The 22,648-nt window shown below is 33.1% G+C and overlaps 1 protein-coding gene across 7 annotated transcripts in view; it reads right to left on the minus strand.

Annotated features, from left to right (window-relative positions):
• The window catches only part of CADM2 (cell adhesion molecule 2), a 1,061,913-nt gene that overhangs the window by 99,393 nt on the left and 939,872 nt on the right, over positions 1–22,648 (minus strand). The window lies entirely within an intron of this gene.

Raw genomic sequence — 22,648 nt, forward strand, 5'->3', positions numbered from 1 at the left:
AGATTTAGTGAAACAGGGTCTGCAATTTTAAGAAGCTACCATCCTGTCCAGGAAAAGCTTACAAAAATATCTGAATATCTTATGAGCACCACTGTGGTATTATTTCTGAAATCTGAATTTAAAAGTGAAATTGCAAAAAGTGGTTCAGAGGAATATCAAGCATTTCATACAATTGTTTCTTCACCTATTTATAGATGGCTATGCATATTATTATTATGGACTGAACACGTTTATGTGCATTTGAATAACAACACTTTCATTGTTGCAGGAATACCAGGGACTCACAATAAGGAACCCACAAAGAACTTGAGATCAACTACTGTCTCACAAGCATTATGCAGAATCTTTTTGAAAATGCAGTAATGCTGCACTTAGCACATGCTGTTTGCTTTAAAGCACAGTTAGCAAATCATCTGAAATAGTTATTTAGAATGTTATTAAAAGTTAACATTTTGTTATATATGCTACAACATAATTGTTATGAAGTTATTTCCATTTAACAATAAAATCATGGAAGAAGATGCAAAAATACTTTGAGACATTTATATTTCTAATTTTATGCCATGTAATATTGTTTAATCAACACAGAGATACATATTACATGGAAAAACTGGAAAATAAACTAAAAACAGAGACAGTGTAAACAGGCTCATTCCTTTATGACACCTTGCTAGTGCTGGTTTTTTGTGGCTCGCAGTCAACATGGAACTGTCTCCTCCTCTTGTTTCCATATCCTCAACAATAAACAAAATAGGCTCTGAATGCTCCGGGGGGGGGGTCACAATTATTCTCACCCTTCCCTTAGTTGTGATAGAAGAACTGAACTACCCTGAGGTTATAGTCATTCTCTGACTTTGAAGCCAATTAAATAAGTATCAATCAATTGTATAATTTTTAGTTTAGTTACCTTATTTCAGGAAAATATTATGCAGATTTGTCATATATAGAACAATAAACAAGATCCTGTGGAAGGCCTTGTATCCCACTTATAAATTATTTATACTTTTCAAATGCATTCTTTCTCAATCCTTTAAAGAAAAAAATACATTCAAGATAATCAACAATAATATCCCATTTACAAATAGGCATTCCATGTACATCATGGTAAAAAATTGTAGTATAAAATAACCCAGGAAGAAAAATTAATTTGAAGAAATATGAAATATATTGTCATATTTTTAACCAGTAGAAAAAAATAATTTAATAAAGGACTGAAATATACTTCACTAATTTCATTACCATCATCACATTTATGGAATCAGTTAACATGATGATCATATAATTTTGTCTTCCAAGTAGAACACTTTTAAAAGTGAAGAGAAAATATTAATTATATAGAATAACAAGTGTGAACCAGAATGATTCTGGGAAAATGAGGGCTATCATCTTTTAAATTTTGACCATATATACATATAGCAAAATTTAATTTCATCCTGACATAGAAAATAAAGCTTCAATTCTAGAGAAAAAGGTGGCAGAAGAAAGATCAGAAAAGTGTGATGTTGGGGAAGAGAGTTGTGTTGTTTATCTGTGATGATTAATTTTACATGTCAACTTCACTACACTATGCGGTACCCAGATATTTGGTCCAAAATTCATTATTTGGGGAATTCTAGTAAGAGTGTTTTGGGAAACGATTAACATTTAAATCAGTGGACTGAGTAAAGCAGATTCCTCTCCCTAATATGGGTGAGGCTTATCTGATAAGTTGAAGGCCTGAATAGAACAAAAAGGCTGACCCTCACACAAATAGGAGAGTATTCCTGTCTGATGGCAACTGAGCTGGCACATCAGCCTTTTTCCTGTCTTCAGATCAAACTGAAACATCTGGGTCTTGAGCCTGCTGACTTTCAGACTGGAACTATAACATCATCTCTTCCGGTTTCTCAGGCCTTTAGACTCAGACTGGAACTAAGTCATCAGCTCTTCTGGGTCTCTAGCTTGCAGACTCAGCCTGCAGATCTTGGAATCTGCACCTTTGTAACAAATCCCATTAGTTCTTTTTCTCTATAGAACCCTGACAAATATAGAATCCTTACAAACAGACCCTGGGGTATTTCTTTTATGGGGAGTGACCACAGGGAGCACTGGGAAGTGAGATAGGAAGGGAAGGAAGTCAATCAAGCGTGTGTTATTGAGCAGATTACCCTGTGGGCAGCTGCATGCAATCCTGCTGTGGAACTCAGACAATGTAGGGCTTGCCTCTGAGTCACCTCGCTTGATGGGCAAGGGAGAGGAGTATTTAGGGAATATTGACCAATACTCATTGGTGTTCGGTTGAGGATTGCTGGGGTGGGGATGCAGGTGTTATTTCCCTGGCACCCCTGGTCTACTCGGTGCACAGAAATGGTGTGTGCCAAAGGGATATCGGCAAGTCACCCCCAGTATCTGCCTCAGTGAAGTAAAATACACAGTTCTGCCTGTTCAAGTAATTTATTATTTTATATAACATATGGTCCCCTGAAGCATGGTTCAGCATTCCCTTTAGATCCAGAACACAGAATTTGAATTATAAGCAAGTGCAAAAGCAGATAATATGCTTAGCATGTATTTCTGTGAAACTTTTAGGAAGACCTCTAGGTTACCAAAATCAAGTCATATAATACAATACTGTTATTTTATTTCTGAATTACTCAATATGTTGATGAGTCTTTGTTCCTAAGAATTATCTTCCCTAGGTTTTTTTTTTAACACTCAACCCTCCCACCCCTCACAAACACACACACACACACACACACACACACACACACACACACACACACACTGATAGATACACATATATCTGATTCCACATATATCTCTGGCTACTCTTTCTCATATTCTGTTGGGATGTCTTCTTGTATTTAACCTTTAAATATTGAGGTCACCAAGAATGGGATTCACAATCTGTTCTCACATAATTCTCTAGGTCCTTTTAGCCACACCCATCTCTGCAGTTTCTATCTACTCATTAACCACTCCCAGGTTTATATCCTAGAGCAGTTCTGTACCACAAGCTACACTCATGTATATGCAACGCCTATTTGACATGTCCAGTTGGATGTTGAAAAGACATGGCACACTCAGTATGTCCAAAAGGAACTCAAAGTCTCCCACTGACTGACACATTCTCCCCTGATATGTTCTTCTTCCAGCAATTTCTAGTTCTATAAATACCACCAGCCTCCATCCAGCTACATACACCAGACACCTCCTGTTCCCTTATCTTTTCTATAATCAATCAATTAATCATCAAGTTTGGTTGACTTATTTCCTAAATAATTTTGAAATCTACTCGTTGCTTTTTTATATCTCCACAACCTTTCTTTCATTTAGTCTACCGCAAAAGTGAATGGCCTCCACCATGTCAGCTTTTTACACCTCTAAATCTGATGACATCAATTTTCTGGTTAAAACCTTGCATGGTAAATCTTTTCTCTTAGGATTAAAAGAAAAATAATCAGCATAGTCTTTAAGTCCTATACGATCTACACAGGTCTTTACTCTCATGCCTTGTAACACTCAATTCATTCTTTGAATTCCAGGTAATTATACTTTCTTTCGGGTACTTTAATGAATATGTTTTTTAACTTTATACAAACTGTCTGAAATGCTCCATTTTGGGGGGATCCTTTGCCTTTTTAACTCTTTTAAATCTTAACTCAAATATTTGCTGAGGGCAATCATTCATTACCCTCACATTTGGTCATATATCTCTGCTGCATGTTCTCTTTTTCATCTCTGTATAATTTTTAAAAGGCATTTCTGTGTCCTCAGTGTCTAGCATAGTGCTTTATACAAAATCTGTGCTTAATAAATAATTAAATGGGGGAACACTCTATTTTTTTTATTTTCTTATTATCATTTTAATACATTAATTTTAAAATATTAAAAACTGCTTAATTGAAATTTTGTTGGGGCCTGCATTTGTATGTAAAATTAATATTAAATGCTCATGTCACAAACCTTACATTGAGTTTTATTCTTACACATATTTAATTTAATTAAATGTCTACTGCTGATTCTCTTCCTGGTATAAATTTTCTGCATTAGATAATATTAGATAACAACTTTCCATGATTATACAAATGGCAATTTTTTTTTAATTTTTTAATTTTGTTTGTGGTACGCGGGCCTCTCACTGTTGTGGCCTCTCCCATTGCAGAGCACAGGCTCCGGACGCGCAGGCTCAGTGGCCATGGCTCACGGGCCCAGCCGCTCCGCGGGATGTGGGATCTTCCCGGACCAGGGCACGAACCCATGTCCCCTGCATCGGCAGGCGGACTCTCAACCACTGTGCCACCAGGGAAGCCCGGCAATTTGTTTTTTAATGCATATACCGCATAAATAACTTTTCTCTCCTCATCTGATTTTGACAGGGGAAGCACTCAATTGTGAAGAGATTATTTATATAATCAGTCAAAATTCTAGTTTACAGTTCCATGAAATGTCAGCATTCGTCTTTAAACATACGACGTTAGCAATGTACACAAAATTACATTTTTTTTACATCAAAACTACAGTAATGTGATATTATCCCAAACTTGAGAAGATATACTTTGAAATTTTTTATTTTATTGGAGTATAGTTGATTTACAACGTTGTGTTAGTTTCAGGTGTACAGCAAAGTGATTCAGTTATACATATACATATATTCATTCTTTTTTAGATTCTTTTCTCATATAGGTTATCACAGAATATTAAGTAGAGTTCCCGGTGCTATACAGTAAGTAGATCCTTGTTGCTTATCTATCTCATATATAGTAGTATCTGTGTGTTCATCCCAAGCTTCTGATTTATCTCCCCCTGCCACAGTGTTTACTTTAAAATAACATTTTGAATATGTAACATTTTACATGGCCTAAAAGTCAAAATATTTTATTTTATTTTTTAAGTTAATTTTTATTGGAGTATAGTTGCTTTACAATGTTATGTTAATGGGAAGGAAATCTAAAAAAGAGTGGATATATGTATCAATTGTTTTTAATAACAGGAAATAATTTGGGCTTTAATAGATTTTACTAATAATAAAGATCTCTATCATTACTATTCCTATTATATTTTCATTAATCACTTTATTGTATCCATAAGGGGGCTGATCAAGCACTGTTATCAAATTATCAATAACATTCTAGAAATACCATTAGATTAATGTAGAACTCCTATTCTTACTGAGATATCTCAACCAACAAAAAGACAAAACCAAAAAAAAAAACAACAAAAAACCTGTACTCATCTCAAAAACTGAGTTAATTTTAAGAATCTTCAATTTCCAGGATTTCTTCAAAATATTTATTTTAATAACTGCAACCCCCAAGGTAAACACATTTTTCTGTATTATTTATATATCAAAATGAATGGGGAATTTTTCAGGAACAGCACAATGCACAGTAGATAATAATTTTATAAAATAATCTTCAAATTTATGCATATATTATTCTATTAATATTTTTACTAATCCAGATGTGAATAGGAGTCAGAAAGTAAATACCACATATCCAAACCTTTCAATGCATGTCTGCCAAGTTACTATTAAGAATTACATTTTTTTTTGCCCCGTCCATATATAAGTTATTTGTAGATTTTCTTCTTGGTTGTAGTTTTTCATTAAAAAGGATGGGGAATATTTTTTTAACCAAAGTTTACTTATATAGTAATCCCACACTTGATTTGGAAATGATCTCTCTATTTTCCAGTCTAGGTGCAATATAAGTTGCATTTCACCTTGCTCTACTTCTTCACAAAACAGAATGGCACTTGTTCTCTTTTTCTTCAGTACTTTGTGGATGTGGATGATATTCTGTTTTTAAATTACTAGTATAATGTATCATATTGTACCAATTAAACAGAAAAGAAAAGGGGCGGTTCGTAAAAATGCATTATCATTACCACTATTAATTCACACTTGCTTTATCCTATATGTTAAACTCAGATTTTTATTTTTACAAACTAATAATTTCCATGTTTGTTTTAAAATGTCTTCAAATAAGTCAACTTTAACAACATCATATTTATTGAATATAAATTTAGGTACACAGGAGTATAATATTTATAACATATAATATGTAATGTTTATAATGTTGCTATATATACACACATATGAATGAAAGGGAACAGTAAATAATTAGATTTAAATATTTCAGGATATATACTGCTATTATAAAACACTGCACTTAGTAAAATATGTATTTTTTTTTACATGTCTGCTTCATTCACCAGATTTTGAGCATTCAAAATCGCAGACCTTAACCTATTCGATTGTGTGTTGTCAGATCCTAACAAAATACTTGATATGTTGTAAGAGTTCTTTAAAGATTAGATGACTATATGAATATTTCCTATTTCTCTCAAAATGCAAGCAAATGAGGAAGTTTTGCACAAGCATATAAAAATAGGGATATGGTCATTCATCTACAAATAATTTTTCACTACTTACTAACAGGCAAAATATGCAGATACTTTAAAAGCATCATGTTTCCTCTCCAAGGTTTCTTTTTGTAGGAAAAATATTATTCTTTAGAGTCCATCTTTAAAATTAATAAGATGTGGAAAAAAACCACACTTTTTAAAAGTATGGGTTTATTTATTTTACTTATCTGACAAATTCTGGGGCTAATTTATAAAGAAGCACAAGTACTTTCAAGAGATAGATTAGGGCTTTCCTGGTGGCGCAGTGGTTGAGAGTCCGCCTGCCGATGCAGGGGACACGGATTCGTGCCCCGGTCCGGGAAGATCCCACATGCCGCGGAGCGGCTGGGCCCGTGAGCCATGGCCGCTGAGCATGCGCGTCCGGAGCCTGTGCTCCGCAACGGGAGAGGCCACAACAGTGAAAGGCCCGCGTACCGCAAAAAAAAAAAAAAAAAAAAAAAAAAAAAAAATTGGTTTTTAAAGTTATTATTCAAAATTTTAAAAGCTTTATGAACTTGGGAAGTAAAGACACCTCCTATCTTATTTGAATGATTCAGTATTTGAATCAAAGTAAAGATATTGATACAGGGGAATGGATTTTCCGTATTTTTAACAAAGATTTTAGAGAACTGAAAAGATCTGTGATGAAACTACTATTAAATCACCTAATGGACAATCGGCAAGCACAGCTATGAAAACACTTAGTGTCAGTGGTTCAACAATATTTATTCATCTCTAAGGGTTTTGTAGGTAGGTAAATAAAAATAAGTTTTAAGTCAACATCTTACCAATAAAAAAAAAAAAACGTATTCTGTAATCAAAGAAATACAACAGAAATTTAAACTTATATAAAAGTAACATCTAGCCCGTTATGATGGTGATGGCCAAATTGCTAATATAAGAGAAGCAACTATAAATGAATATCTAATATTAGTTTACTGTATCATTCCACAGTGTATAATATATTGGGGGAACAAAGATGGTTTATAGCTTAAAGCAGTAGTGATTTGCATTGCTCATGGCATGTGGATCTTTGGGTGGAAAGTGTTATCTTGACAATTTTATTTGTCCACAAAAATCATTTCCTATGAGCACTCCCAAATGATTCATTTAACAGTTTTATAGGTCTTAAAACATGCAAGGCACAGTACTATTACTCATTTCTATCCATTGTCTCACTAGAATTGCTACATTAAAACACTATAACATAGTATACTTTTTCACATTGTAACACCTAAATCTCACGTGTTAGTTTTCATAAACAATGCTACTGAGTGCTTAGCATATTCTTAGAAAAGTAAGCTCATCAGAGCAGAGATTATTTCTATTTTGTTCACTGGTTTATCCTCAGTCCTAGAATAACTCCTAGACTTCAGTTAAATATTTGTTGGATAAATGAATGAAGAATGACTTTTTGTAATTTTTCCCCACTACTGGTTAGGACCACTAGTGTGTTATAAAATCAAATTTATTTGTCACAGCTATCTTCTAATAATTATAAACACTGATAAAATACTTGGCAAGTAAGTCATTATTGTAAATGCTCTGTATGCACTGGCTCATTGAATTCTTTCATACAGCATATAATGTAGGTTCTGTTGTTGACCTATCGTACAGAACATGAAACTAAGGCTCAGAGAAGTAACTCACTCTAGTTACACAATCATAAATCACCTCAGGCAGTTTGAATCTCTTTTTCCTGACCTTAGTCACTCCTCAATAACTTTGTTTCCTGTTCTCTTTTAGACTACAAGAGAGATTGATGCTTTTGGTAATAAGCTCTGTGTCCTCTATTCATCTTCAAAACCAACTCTTTCTCCAGCTGGATGAATTGGAACCTGGCCTAAGAGTTGCTTTTGCTCTATATGATCTGCAAGTTTTAAAACATATCTGACAATGTTTCCGAGTTCTATGCATAACCTGTCAGTCTACCTGTTTCTCTTTCCCTTCCTTCCTTCCTCCCTTCCTTCCTTCCTTCCTTCCACCCTCCTTTCCTTCCTCCTTCCCTCCCTTCCTTCCTACCTCCCACCCTCCCTTTCTTTCTTTTTTAACTCTCTCACATCTGCCTCTCACATCCTTTTCCTCTCTAACAGATGAAAATATTCTTTGGGTGAAGGTGCTTAAAAGGTACAAACTTACAATAATAAGATTAATAATTTCTGGGATGTAATGTACATCATGGTGACTACAATTAATAATACTGTAGTGTATATTTAAAAGTTGCTGAGAGGGCTTCCCTGGTAGCGCAGTGGTTGAGAGTCCGCCTGCCGATGAAGGGGACGCGGGTTCGTGCCCCAGTCCGGGAAGATCCCACATGCCGCGGAGCGGCTGGGCCCATGAGCCATGGCCGCTGAGCCTGCGTGTCCGGAGCCTGTGCTCCGCAATGGGAGAGGCCACAACAGTGAGAGGCTCGCGTACCACAAAAAATAAATAAATAAAAGTTGCTGAGAGAGTAGATCTTAAAAGTTCTTATCACAAGAAAAAAATTGTAATTATGTGAGGTGATGGATATTAACTAACCATTATGGTAATCATTTTGCAATAGATACATATACTGAATAATTATGTTGTGCACCTTAAGCTACTTCAATGTTTCATTACAATATATCCTTCTCATCCATATTCCTCTCCTCCACGAACAACAAAGAAATATTCCCACAGAAAATTTTTGTCAAGGAGAATTTAGAAACTTTTAAATATTTTACAGATGAAAGAGTTGTGATTCTTTATAGCAATTGTATTACATAAAGTTTTCCGAACAATTTGTTTAGCACCCTTGTAAAGATCTCTTGCTAATTACATTAATACTAAAGAAAATTATGTACCAGTTCACCTTTGTGAAACCACTTTAGAGTTTACTCTGAGATAGTGGCTCTCAGTTAGGGATGATTTTGCCCCCCCAAGGACATTTGACAATGTCTGGAGACACTTTTGGTTGTTACAGTGTAGGGGAGAGGTAGAAGTGATATCTCTGGCATCTTATGAGTAGAAGCCAGGAATACAGATGAGCATCGTACCATGCACCAGACAGACCCTCCATGACAAAGAACTACCTGAGGCAAAATGTCACTAGTGTCCTCCTCTAAAATATTGACATTTACTCACTTCATTACCTATATCTCTTCCATGTTACAACAGACTAGGAAATACTAGAGAACTGTGAAACTGTGTGTATCTATATGGGATGCTTGGACTTCTAGAATGAAGGAAATGCTGAATACTCTAAGACCATCATGATACTTTCCTGAAATAAAAAAAACCTACAAATCAAGCTCAATCTATACCTCAAGGCCTACCACACTTTATTAGGAGCAGTGGGTTGATATACCCAGAGTTAACCAGAACCATTTCAGCTACAGCACTATCTGTTATTCATTCCCTCTGTGTAAGACTGACTTTTTCTAAGATGTCTAATTTATTTTTCCTGTTTGTAATTTTGCAGTAAAACTGAAACTTTCACTTTCCTTTTAGTGCTCACAATACTCTTTCATAATGCTCAAAACTGTCAAGTACTTTTCCTTTAACAGTCTGTTAAATTCCTATAATTCTAGTAAAAATTTATTCTTGTGGCCATCATTTATTTATTTAACAAATATGTATAAATTACATGTATGTATAATATGTACAAGATACTTTACTACTACTATTCAAGTGCTATATCTCCACAGCAATTTTGTCCCAATAAGAAAGATAAATCATGTATCGTTCAAAATAATGCAAAATTCAAAACTGAAAGGAACATAGCACTCTGATGAAATATTATGGGAGTTATGGAAGAAGAGATTATAGATATTTGTCAGAAACCAAGAAAGTTACCTAGAGAAGTGGTACTTAAAAAAGTTCAAACAATACATAGTATTTGAACTGGCAGAATTTTTCTAGAGGGAATGAAAAGAAGGGAACCCTAGGCAAAGAGTTGGACAAGGGTTGGTGTAGAGACGAGTGTGGGCTGTATATAAGACATCTAGAAGTACTGTAAAGTATAGGGTGCGTTATCTGAAAAGGGGTGCTAAGAGTGACATTATAAGGGATTGTATTTTCAAAGCCTTGAATTTCAGGCTGAAGAATTCAGATATTATGTTAGAGGCATTGAGAAATCATCTTAAGTTTGTGATCAAGTGAATGTCAGGCTCTGAGCCAGGTTTTAGGAGATATTTGGCAGTGTGTAAAACTGGTTGGATCAGTGAGCAATTTAAAGCAAATTATGTCTCTATGATAAAGTTGAGCCACTAGGAAGATCTTAAGAAGAAAACATAGCAGTAAAAATATAGATAATAAATGCGTCAACATTTTGCCTATATTCTAATTCATAAATTTCTACAATTGTGGGCTCTAGAGTGCATTACTTTAAGTGCATTTTCTCTGTATCTCATTTATGATCCTTACTTTTTTAGCTTAAATTAATTGTCTCTCCAATATTTTATTCCAGTTATTAGAATAACTAAAAGTTATGAAATAAAGAAATTTATAATTTAGATATTTGTAATAATTAAATAATAAAATAAATAGAATTTATCAAATGAAACTCTCCTATATTAATATTCTGAAGTGGTGATGTAAAATGCATAGTTTTGATTCGATATTGTTGATAGAGTTAGTTGTGCTTGGGAGGGCAGAAACAAATTCAACTAGTTGATGGCTTCAGCACTGAGATGGATTTCTTAGGAAAAGGCATCAGGAAGGCTGCTTGTCAAATTTCATCATTAGATAGGACATTTTAACACTCTGAAAGCTCATTTTTGGAAAAAAGCCTTCATATCAACATTTAAAAGAAAAAATTAAAAAAACTAAACTCGTGTTTCTAAACATTTTCAAGCTATTTATGTTTTTGATGCTTTTTTAAAGAACATTTATCAAAAGCACCATGAAATGGATTCATCATGGGGACACAAAATGAAATAATAAACAATGAAATGAACACATTTAAAGTTGTTTTAGGTTTTATAAATCTGCCATGGGATGTCTTAAGCATTTAATGTTTATTTAACAAACATATAACATTAATACATGATGTATAGGTTAGTTCAAATATAATGATTTACCATAAAACTATAAGACAATGTAGACGTTGACATCGTATTTCCTGTTTGTTAGCCATTTAGTCAACTACCAGGTTCATTTTTATTTAATACATTATCTAATCTTTAAAATGTCCCTTCACATATAATTTTGGTAAATATGAGAAAGGCCAAAATCATCATCATTCAATCACCATCATCAACAATAAAAAATTTAATAATCCTTAAGTTATTGGTATATTTTGAAATATATTTAACTTGAAAAAACTCGAATGAAAAAATAAGAAGTTCTCCATGAAATTTCTCCTTTAGGATGAGGATATTTTGTTTGTAGCTTTTGTTAATGAAAAGGAAAAAATATTTAAAAAATTGTTTTAATTTTCCTGATATCACCAATTTTGTTTGATTTTTATCAGTGTTGGTGAATAGTATATGTCCTAGGCAAAAACTACAAAGAAAATCTCCTTAATATTCTTTCTACTTATTTCATAGTTTCCTTGTTTGTATTCTCAAAAAAGGATAGAAAGGGTTTGCTAAAATTTTTAAAAATTTTTCATTGGGGTATAGTTGCTTTACAATGTTGTGTTAGTTTCTACTGTACAGCAAAGTGAATCAGCTATATGTATACATATATCCCCTCTTTTTTGGATTTCCTTCCCATTTAGGTCACTGCAGAGCACTGAGTAGAGTTCCCTGTGCTATACAGTAGGTTCTCATTAGTTATCTATTTTATACATTGTATCAATAGTGTATATATGTCAATCTCCATCTCCCAATTCATCCCACCTCCCCTTTCCAGCTTGGTATCCATACACTTGCTCTCTACGTCTGTGTCTCTATTTCTGCTTTGCCAATACGATCATCTATACCATTTTTCTAGATTCCACATATATGTGTTAATATACGATATTTGTTTTTCTCTTTCTGACTTACTTCACTCTGTGTGACAGACTCTAGGTCCATCCATGTCTCTACAAATGACCCAATTTCATTCCTTTTTTATGGTGGAGTAATATTGCATTGTATATATGTACCACATCTTCTTTATCCATTCCTCTGTTGATGGACATTTAGGTTGCTTCCACATCCTGGCTATTGTAAATAGTGCTGCAAAGAATATTGGGGTGCACGTGCCTTTTTGAATTATGGTTTTCTCTGTGCATATGCTGGGTCCTATGGTAGTTCTATTTTTAGATTTTTAAGGAACCTCCATACGGTTCTCCATAGTGGTTGTATCAATTTACATTCTCACCAACAGTGCAAGAGGGTTCCCTTTTCTCCACACCCTCTCCAGCATTTATTGTTTCTAGATTTTTTGATGATGGCCATTCTAACCAGCGTGAAGTGATACCTCATTGTAGTTTTGATTTGCATTTCTCTACCAATTAGTCATTCTGAGCATCTTTTCATGTGCCTCTTAGCCATCTGTATGTCTTCTTTGGAGAAATGTCTATTTAGGTCTTCCACCCATTTTCTGATTGGGTTTTTTTTTTTTTTTTTTTTTTTTTTTTGATATTGAGCTGCATGAGCTGTTTGTGTATTTTAGAGATTAATCCTTTGTCAGTTGCTTTGTTTGCAAATATTTTCTCACATTCTGAGGATTGTCTTTTCTTCTTGTTTATGGTTTCTTTTGCTGTGCAAAAGCTTTGAAGTTTCATTAGGTCCCATTTGTTTTTTTTGTTTGTTTTTATTTCCATTTCTCTAGTAGGTGGGTCAAAAGAGATCTTGCTGTGATTTATGTCAAAGAGTTATCTGCCTATGTTTTCCTCTAAGAGTTTTATAGTGTCTGGCCTTACATTTAGGTCTTTAATTCATTTTGAGTTTATTTTTGTGTATGGTGTTAGGTAGTATTCTAATTTCATTCTTTTACATGTAGCTGTGCAATTTTCACAGCACCATTTATTGAAGAGGCTGTTTTTTCTCCATTGTATATTCTTGCCTCCTTTGTCATAGATTAGGTGACCATATGTGCGTGGGTTTATCTCTGGGCTTTCTATCCTGTTCCATTGATCTATATTTCTGTTTTTCTGCTAGTACCATACTGTCTTGATTATTGTAGTTTTCTAGTATAGTCTGAAGTCAGGGAGCCTGGTTCCTCCAGTCCTGTTTTTCTTTCTCAAGATTGCTTTGGCTATTCAGGGTCTTTTGTGTTTCCATACAAATTGTAAACTTTTTTGTCTAGTTCTGTGAAAAATGCCATTGGTAATTTTATAGGGATTGTGTTGAATCAGTAGATTGCTTTGGGTAGTATAGTCATTTTCACAATATTGATTCTCCCAATCCAAGAACACAGTATAGCTCTCCATCTGTTTGCTAAACATCTTTGCATTCAGAAGGTATGTTACCTTCCTAATAATGATAAAAATAATGCCAAGCATGTATAATGAATTATCTGATTTAATCCTTACTCCCATTCCCCAAAATAAGAAGTACAGTTTCCAGATGAGGAAATTAAAGTTTAAAGTGACTAGCATGAAGTCACATAGGGGAACTTGGATTCCAACCTAGCCTTGCACTTCAAAAAATAAGATATTGATTCTCAAAGTCACATTGTATTCAAAATACATTTTGTTAAAAATGTTTATATTTCACCCCAGAAGTTTTTAATCTGTATTGTGACAACAAACATTGTGGTCTCCTAAAGTATGGGCCCATCTGTCTATAGGCATAGCTTACACACCATCTCAAGGAATCCATGGACTCTGATCACCACCCACTCATGGGCTCTAGTGTGAGCATCCTAGACTGAAAACAAGAACTAATACTTCCCTGGTGGCACAGTGGTTAAGAATCTACCTGCCAATGCAGGGGACACGGGCTTGATCCCTGGTCCAGGAAGATCCCACATGCTACAGAGCAACTAAGCCTGTGTGCCACAACTACTGAGCCTGTGCTCTAGAACCCATGAGCCACAACTACTGAGCCCGTGTGCCACAACTACTGAAGTGCATGCTCTAGGGCCCCTGTGCTGCAACTGCTGCGCTTGCTGCAACTACTGAAGCTCACGTGCCTACAGCCCATGCTCTGCAACAGGAGAAGCCACCGCAATGAGAAGCCACACACTGCAACAAAGAGTAACTCCTGCTCACTGCAACTAGAGAAAGCCTGCGTGCAGCAACGAAGACCCAACACAGCCATAAATAAAAAACGAAACAAAACAAACAAGAACAACAGGAACTAAATCACAAATTAAAAAATATTAGGCATCATAAAAGAAAACTGAAAAGGCATTTTGGAGGGCAGGATAAAACTTTCTGCACTTAATAATCATTTAAATCATTGGCCTAGTTCCTGAAAATATAAACAAAATTTTCCCTTTTAAAAAGAAATGCAAGGTTTATCCTTAGTATATTACTAGAGATTTAAAATTATCCTACCTTGCAATTATAATATAAAAACATTGGATTCTTTTACAAATTTAAGATATATTATGAAATTATATGTATTATATTTCCTGTATTATGACAAATCTTGCTACTTTGGCATTCTATGAATTACCTCATTATCAACTCATTCCTAACTCATCAATTATTCCCAACTATGTCAAAAGGAATGACATAATAAGAAAATGGAAGTATGATTAAATCATATAGAGTGGTGGTGTCCAATACAGTAACAACCAGTCATATGTGGCTATTTAAATGTAAATGTAAATTGATTAAAATTAAATAAAATTTAAACAGCAGTCCCTTAGAAGATCCACACTGCAAATTCTGAGTAGCTATATGTAGCTAGCTATTGGCTACTATTTTAGGACAGATATAGAACATTTCCATCATCACAGTAACTTCTTTTAGACAGTGCTAGTGTGGAAAGATTATGCAAGAGTGATATAAATCATTACTGTTACCGATCCTTATTTACTTATATAAATCATCACTGTTGCTCAGGTTATACATTTTCTTTTATGGTGGTGGGAAAGAAGTCTAGAAATAAAACACCATCATTGTAGCTTTGTTTGGTTGTTTGTTGGTTGTTTAGCTTTCATGCTCTCAGTTGAGAATTAAGAATCTTTCATTTTCTGATTATAATTTCAAGAAGGGAATTGTCAGAGGAAGATATCTCAAAATGATTAGATAAGACAATAAACACAGAGAGAAAATAGAAGTCAAGAATCCAGTGAAAATGGTGAAACAGAAGTCTTCACTTATTCTAGATTAATTTTAGTAAACTCAAAAATCAATAAGTGAAAAATTTGTTTATAAGGGAAAAAAAAGGAAGAATTTCATCACGTAATATTTTGCAACATGATTTTGCTAAAAAGAATATATGACAATACTCTTTCATCTTTGATAATTTCTGCGCATAAGAATTTATACAGTTTACAAGTGGAAAAATGTTGTAGGTATTTGATGATAAAGAAATTAAAGCATTCATTAAAAAAAAAATTAGTGCTTATAAATCTAAAAATGAAAATGTTTTACAATTTTGGAAAAAAGATATTTTTACTCCCTTCGAAAAAATTATGAACCATCAAAGTTTTTTAAAGTATTACATTCTGACAACGCAGGTGCAGGAAGAACCAGAAGCAATGATAAATACAACACATTAAGAATGTATTTGAAATCTGAACTCCGTATTTACAATATGGATATGTTCCAGGATCATGCATGACACTTGTTGCCCATTTTCGGTAGATATATCATCAAACCCAGAAAAATATGAAATAGAAATTCAGGTTTGCTATATTTAAATTCTTATTAAAAGTCTAATAAAGTTGTTTTACACTATCCCTTTCTCCTTTATTATTACATCTACACATTATTCAAAAAATAACTTAAAAACCTAAAAACAAAAACCCTAAGAATAAAATGTCTATTAGACCCAGGTGATGAATGGTAATTACATTCTTTCCTGATCTTATCAAGGATTAATGTAATAAAGTTTAACATATTTATTGATTATATTTGTCTTAATTACAAATGTAATCAAATTCATAATAATTTGTAATTACAAATTTACAAATATGAACAAAATTCCTGAAGATGAAAAATAAACTCTGAGGACTGACACTACCTGACTTGAAGACTTAACATAAAGCTCCCTTAATCAAGAGAGTGTGGTATTGGTGAAAAAATAAACAAATAGATCAATGGAACAGAATAGAAGGCCAGAAAGAACCTTACATAAATATAGTCATCTGACTTTTACTGAAGGAGCAAAGGCAATTCAATGAAGAAAGGACAGTCTTTTTAACAAATGGCACTGGAACAACTGGTCATCCATATGAAAAGACATGGATCTAAACACAGACTTGACATCTTTCACAATAATTAATTCTAAATGCATCATAGATCTAAATGTAAAATGCAAAACTATAAAACTTCTAGAAGATAACATAGGAAAAAACTAGGTGACCTTGAGTTTGGTTTTACACTTTTTAGATATAACACCAACAGCATAATCTCTGGGAAAAAAACTGATAAGCTAGAATTCATTAAAATTAAATGTTTGCTCTCGAGAAAAATCACTGTTAAAAGAATGAAAAGACAAGGGGGGAAGTATTTGCAAAGGACATATCTGACCAATGACTGGTATCCAAGGTGCACAAAAACCTCTTAAAATGCAACAATAATAATAAAAAAAAAATTAAAAAATTTCCAAAGATCTAAGCAGACACCTCAACAAATACACACAAATGGAAAATAAGCATATGAAAAGATGCTCAGCATCAAATGTCATTATTGAATTGCAAATTAAAACAATAAGGAGATACCACTATACACTATTTACAGTGGCCAAAATCTGAAACACTGACACCACCAAATGCTAATGAAGACGTGGAGTAACAGGAACTCTCATTCACTGCTGGTGGGAATGCAGAATGATTCAGCCACCCTAGAGGATAGTTTGCAGTTTCTTACAAACTCAACATGGTCTTCCCATAATAAGATATATAGTATAAGGTAAACATATTTCTTTTTATGGTCACTTTATCTGTCTTTTGATAAAATGTGGTTTAATTAAAATTCAAATGATTTTTTTACTTGAAGGAGCTGAAAACTTACGTTTACACAAAAACCTGTGCATGAATATTTATAGTAGTTGTTTTCATAATTGCCAGAATTTAGAAGTAACTAAGATATCCTTTAGTAGGGGAATGGATAAACACACATTGGTACATGCAGACAGTGAAATATTATACAGCAATAAAAAGAAATGTGCTATACGCCACAGAAAGACATATTGGAATCTTAAATGCATATTGCTAAATGAAAGTGGACTGTCTGAAAAGGTTACATCCTATATAATGCCAACTATATGACATTCTAGAAAAGGCAAAACTGTACAGTCAATTAAAAGACCGATGTTTGTCAAGAAATTGCGGGGAGGAAAGGAGCAATCAAGAAGTAAAGCACAGGGGTTTAAGGGCAGTGAAATTATTTTGTATGATATTGTAACTATGGCTACATGACATTATACATTGGTCAAGAACTATACAACATAAAGAGTGAACTCTAATGTAAATTATAAATTTTAGTTAACAATAATCTATCAATATTAGTTCATCAATTGTAAAAGATATACCACAATAATGCAAAACGTTAATAATAGGAGAAACTGTGAGGGAGTGGGATAAGAGTGTATTTGGGACCTCTGTGCTTTCTGATCAATTTTTCTGTTAACTAAAAACTGCTCTAAAAAATAAACCCTATTGATTAAAAAAAAAAAAAAGTCTATTGAACCCAGATTGTAAATAGTAAAGACAATCTTTGCTGATATATTAAGAGCTAATACAATAAAGTTTAATATATCAATTGATTACAGTAGTTTTCTAACCATATGTTTTTCTCTTAGAAAAATGTGTGTGTGTGTGTGTGTGTGTGTATTATAATTCATTCAGAAAGTAAAACTAGAACAATCTGAAAGTATTGGGACATTAAATATGCAGTCTCTTTGAAAAAAAATCAGCTTTTAACTATCTTTTAAAAATAGATTTATAAAATGGAATTAGTTTTTAAATTGAAAGTTTAAAATATTAGATAGTAATAATTTATGTTTATTTTCTCAGTATTAGGTTTTACTTGCCAAAATCATTTGTCTCATTTGATTATTCCATTTTTATTCTCTATTAAAATGACTCAAAATTATCTTCAAAAGGTACATTGACATCTGTACTATATATGGATCACATCATTTAGGGACTATTTTTGACTGTCTTTTTGTGAAATTAATTTGCATGCTTAAGATAATGTTAAAACTTCTAAAAAGTTTCATAAATACAGATTTTATAAACTTGATTAAGAAAGACCACTTGAGAGTATATTATTTTAATCTATGAATTTCTTAATTTTTAAACTTGAGAATCTACTCACAAACATATACACTCTTCTTCACTGGGCTTTAATAACACAAAAAATGTTATTTCTATTAATAATACAAACTTTACAGTAACATTTTTAATCTCTGCCCTTAGATCACTTCAAATATTTGGTGATCCAATTACTTTTAATATTTTGATACTGCAAGGACTAAATAAAACATTCTTATCATATATAAAAGAAGACAAATTAACTCATGACCAACATGTGCCAGTAATACATTACTATGGGTAATATAATAAATGAATGTATCTACCTTGAAAAAGTTGAAAAATAGAGGTTGGGATCTCAAGTAGAGGTTGTACATTAGGCCACCTTTCTTAATGTAGTTAAATGTATTTTTTGTGAAGCGACATAGATCACTTCATGATTCTAGCATGTACACATTTCACGAGCTTTGCAAAATATTTTGGGCTCTATTAAAAATATTTCCAAGGCATCCTCATATATAAATGTGGCATTTTGTTACCTAAAAGAACATTTATTTTAATTTGGAAAATTTAATCTAAAGATAGTTTTCATTTCACCTTTCCTGGTTCCTTTTATATTCTGTGCCTCTGGACCATAGAAAATTTGTGGTAGACAAAATAATTAGAAAATCAGCATTTTACAAGTGAGATGCCAGATGAGTGAGATATGTTATTTTAAAATGCAACTTGTAACATTCACCTTTATGTGTAATATGGCCTGAAAAATTTAATCAAGTGCTTTCTATAATAAATAGAAAAGTAGTGGAAGCATAGTTGATACAACTAACACAGGACAATTTAGAAGACCTGGGCTAAAGAGGTATGCAGGTTTGTGTAGGGAGGATTGAGTAGGTGGGAATTAATTATCTTTTATAAATTAAAAAGGACAAATGCCAAAATCTGCACTTAATGAAGAATCTCTGCCTACATTTGAAAATATTTCTGTTCTGTATCATGTATATCTATAGTGGAAATGAAGTTATAAACAAAATAATAAGAAGCCTCCAAACCCATCTGTATTGAATCTCTTCTGTTATACACAGAATTTTATTTTTTACTCTATTTTATTGAAACAAGTAGAACCAAAGGTAGACTGATAAAGTACATTAGATGGTCCAGAAAAGTAGTAGACATGTATAGTCAAGAATTCAGTTCCTCTAGGCACAAAGTAATTCCGTCTAAAAGAGCAAAACAAGAAAGGAATCTTTTTAGAAATACATTTTTTAACATAATATGTTAAAGAGAGACTGGATTAATTGTACTATTTATTTGCACATTAACTAGAACGGAAATAAAAGCCTCAAGACGGCAAAGATCGGGACTGTAAACTGACCATTTAACTCTTTATATTATTATAGTAATGAATCCAGGAGCGTTCTGGTTATTAAAGGTATATAATACATTTCTCATTTTTAGTCATTAACCTAATTGATCTCATCTAAAACACACAATTTCAACACTGCAGCTTCCAAAGTCACTCCCTCCCTTCATTTCTTTTCTTTTTCTTACCAGTTGCTTACACTGAATTTGTTTAGGCTCACAAGCAGGTTCTCTTCTATAACTTATTTTAACTATGTATTGTTTTAAAAGTTGATGATGTGCATGTATAGTTACTTATTTTATAGGCAAAGCATGGCACAAAATAAATACTAAACAAATGTTACCGATAGCATAAGATTTCATGATTTAATGATTATATATAATGTACCTTACAACACATATACACTTAAAATTTGCGTTCTTATTTATCCTTACTGGCAGTTCAGTGCCACAGTACCAAAATGCTTTCTCAGAACACCCATTACTCTGAAATATTTTACTAATCTGTCTCTTGTATTTTCCTTTTCAATAACAGTTGATTTTCATGTAATTTTGTCAATGTCACACATAGAAAATGAATATTCACTTATTTTCTTCTTTTCTGTGTTTTGTACATAGTCCTTTCTGTTAGTGGAGATACAATATTCTTACTGAGAATGAAATAAAATCTGACTTATACAATCTGTTCATCTAAAATTTAAATCAGACAAATAAAAAGTTATTCTTTTAAAGGGATTTGTATAAAAATAGGAAGATGAATTAGAATTTCCATCTAAAAAAAAATAGAGTAGCTTTTTCCAGTGCTCAGGTGCAAAGTATGCTATTACCTATTATTTGATATTTGCAAATATTTGTGGTTCACAGTGAAAAATCTACATTTTCTTAAATTTCAAGTTTAAAGAAACTCTCTTCCATCACAGTGACATTAAAATTTAAGATTAATATTTTATAAGGAAATGATTGCTGTGATATATTGTATAGGCTGAGTCCTATTAAACTGTATATCACAGGGTAACAGATTTAAAACATTTAGCCCTAGAAACATAACTCCTCCTCCAAATTGTTCTCATCATGTTCCTTAGCACTATGTGTTTAACCCTTATGTCTTATTTCTCATCAAACTTGCCTTTCCACAATAACACAGGATTTTTATTTCAGGTGTAGTCATAACTTCCCATTATTGTAGGGATATATACTTACTCTTGTCAGTCACCACAGAAAACAATGGCATCTCTTCTGCTCTGGGGGTCCAAAAAGCTGTTCCACTATTTGGGCCAGTCTTTGCAGTTACTCATAATAGGAACATTGCAAAATCATGTGGAATCCTAAATTTATGTCACATAAATTCTAGACTAACCACATTTTTCCTTTTCCAATTCTTCTTTCTATTTTCCCCCACCTGCATCCATGGAATTTCCACATCATACATACTGCAATGTGCATTTATGTGGAGCCATGATCTGTTGTCTCTGGAAATATATATTGAGATCCTTTTATCACTATTCTTAGGTGTTTATGAAGACCACACCCAATTTGATCACTTTGTTCTAATTTTGATGCAAACTGGTACTAAATGTCCCTCTCCACTTTCCATTCCTCAGTTCACCCCTGGGGAATGTTCTGCATCCCTAAAGGAACATTAAGTATTATTATCAGTTAGTTTTAATTAACTTCACGTACTTGAATGATGGTATGCTAAAATGCTAGGAAAAATAATTTATATAGATCTGGTCTCTGCCTTCTAGCCATTTACATATTAAACCATGATAGAATGAGTTGTTATTTTTAATTGGCCATCAAGTATAACATTTTTCATGTAAAGCTTTATAAAAATTGTCTTCCTCCATGAAGTTTGCTTAATAATGCACACTGAAATATGGTGAACAGCTAAAAATGCTCAGAAAGTATATATTTATAATAGTTCCATTTTGGACTCCCGAGAAAGTGAAAATGACTTTGGAAGCTAACAACTGGCATCTTATAGCTAGGCGGAAATAGGCTGAACAGATATAAACAATTCTCTAGAATCTAAACAATAATCAGATAAGGCCACTCTATGCCTGTGGGGTGGAATAAGAAAAGGCAAGTTTATTCCATAACCAGGTCTAAAAGGGGACACAGACCAAGATGTTCAGCAACTACATAAATTAGCATGATTAACCACACATCTTTATAATAGCAAATCTAATTTTGTTTTAATATTTGTGCTTTGTAGGTAAAAGTTACCAACATACACATCACTGAATTGCCCCCAACCCTGACAAGCATCTAATTCAGAACCCTCTTCATAATATTTAGAACAAACCCAAATTCTCTAACAAGTCTCTCCTAACTCTTTCTTCCCTACACCCAGAGATTCATCTGGTATGTTGTCTTCTGTGCCATAGCAAACTAAATAAACACAATTTTGCTAGACTACTGGTAGGTTTCCGGGGCCCTCTGGCTGGTGATCTTTAATATTCCTTATGACTTGATTTTTATTATTTTTCTTTTATTATATATTGAAAATTACAGTTGAATTAGTAATCAAAGATTATTTTTAAACAGTCTTATTTGGCTTTATATATAAGTGAAAAAAAGTTTAAATTAAAATGCTGGTGATCTGGGTCCTCTAGACACATCAAATTACATA

The sequence above is a fragment of the Grampus griseus genome (assembly GCF_964374135.1).
Source record: "Grampus griseus genome assembly, chromosome: 5".
Taxonomy (NCBI): domain Eukaryota; kingdom Metazoa; phylum Chordata; class Mammalia; order Artiodactyla; family Delphinidae; genus Grampus; species Grampus griseus.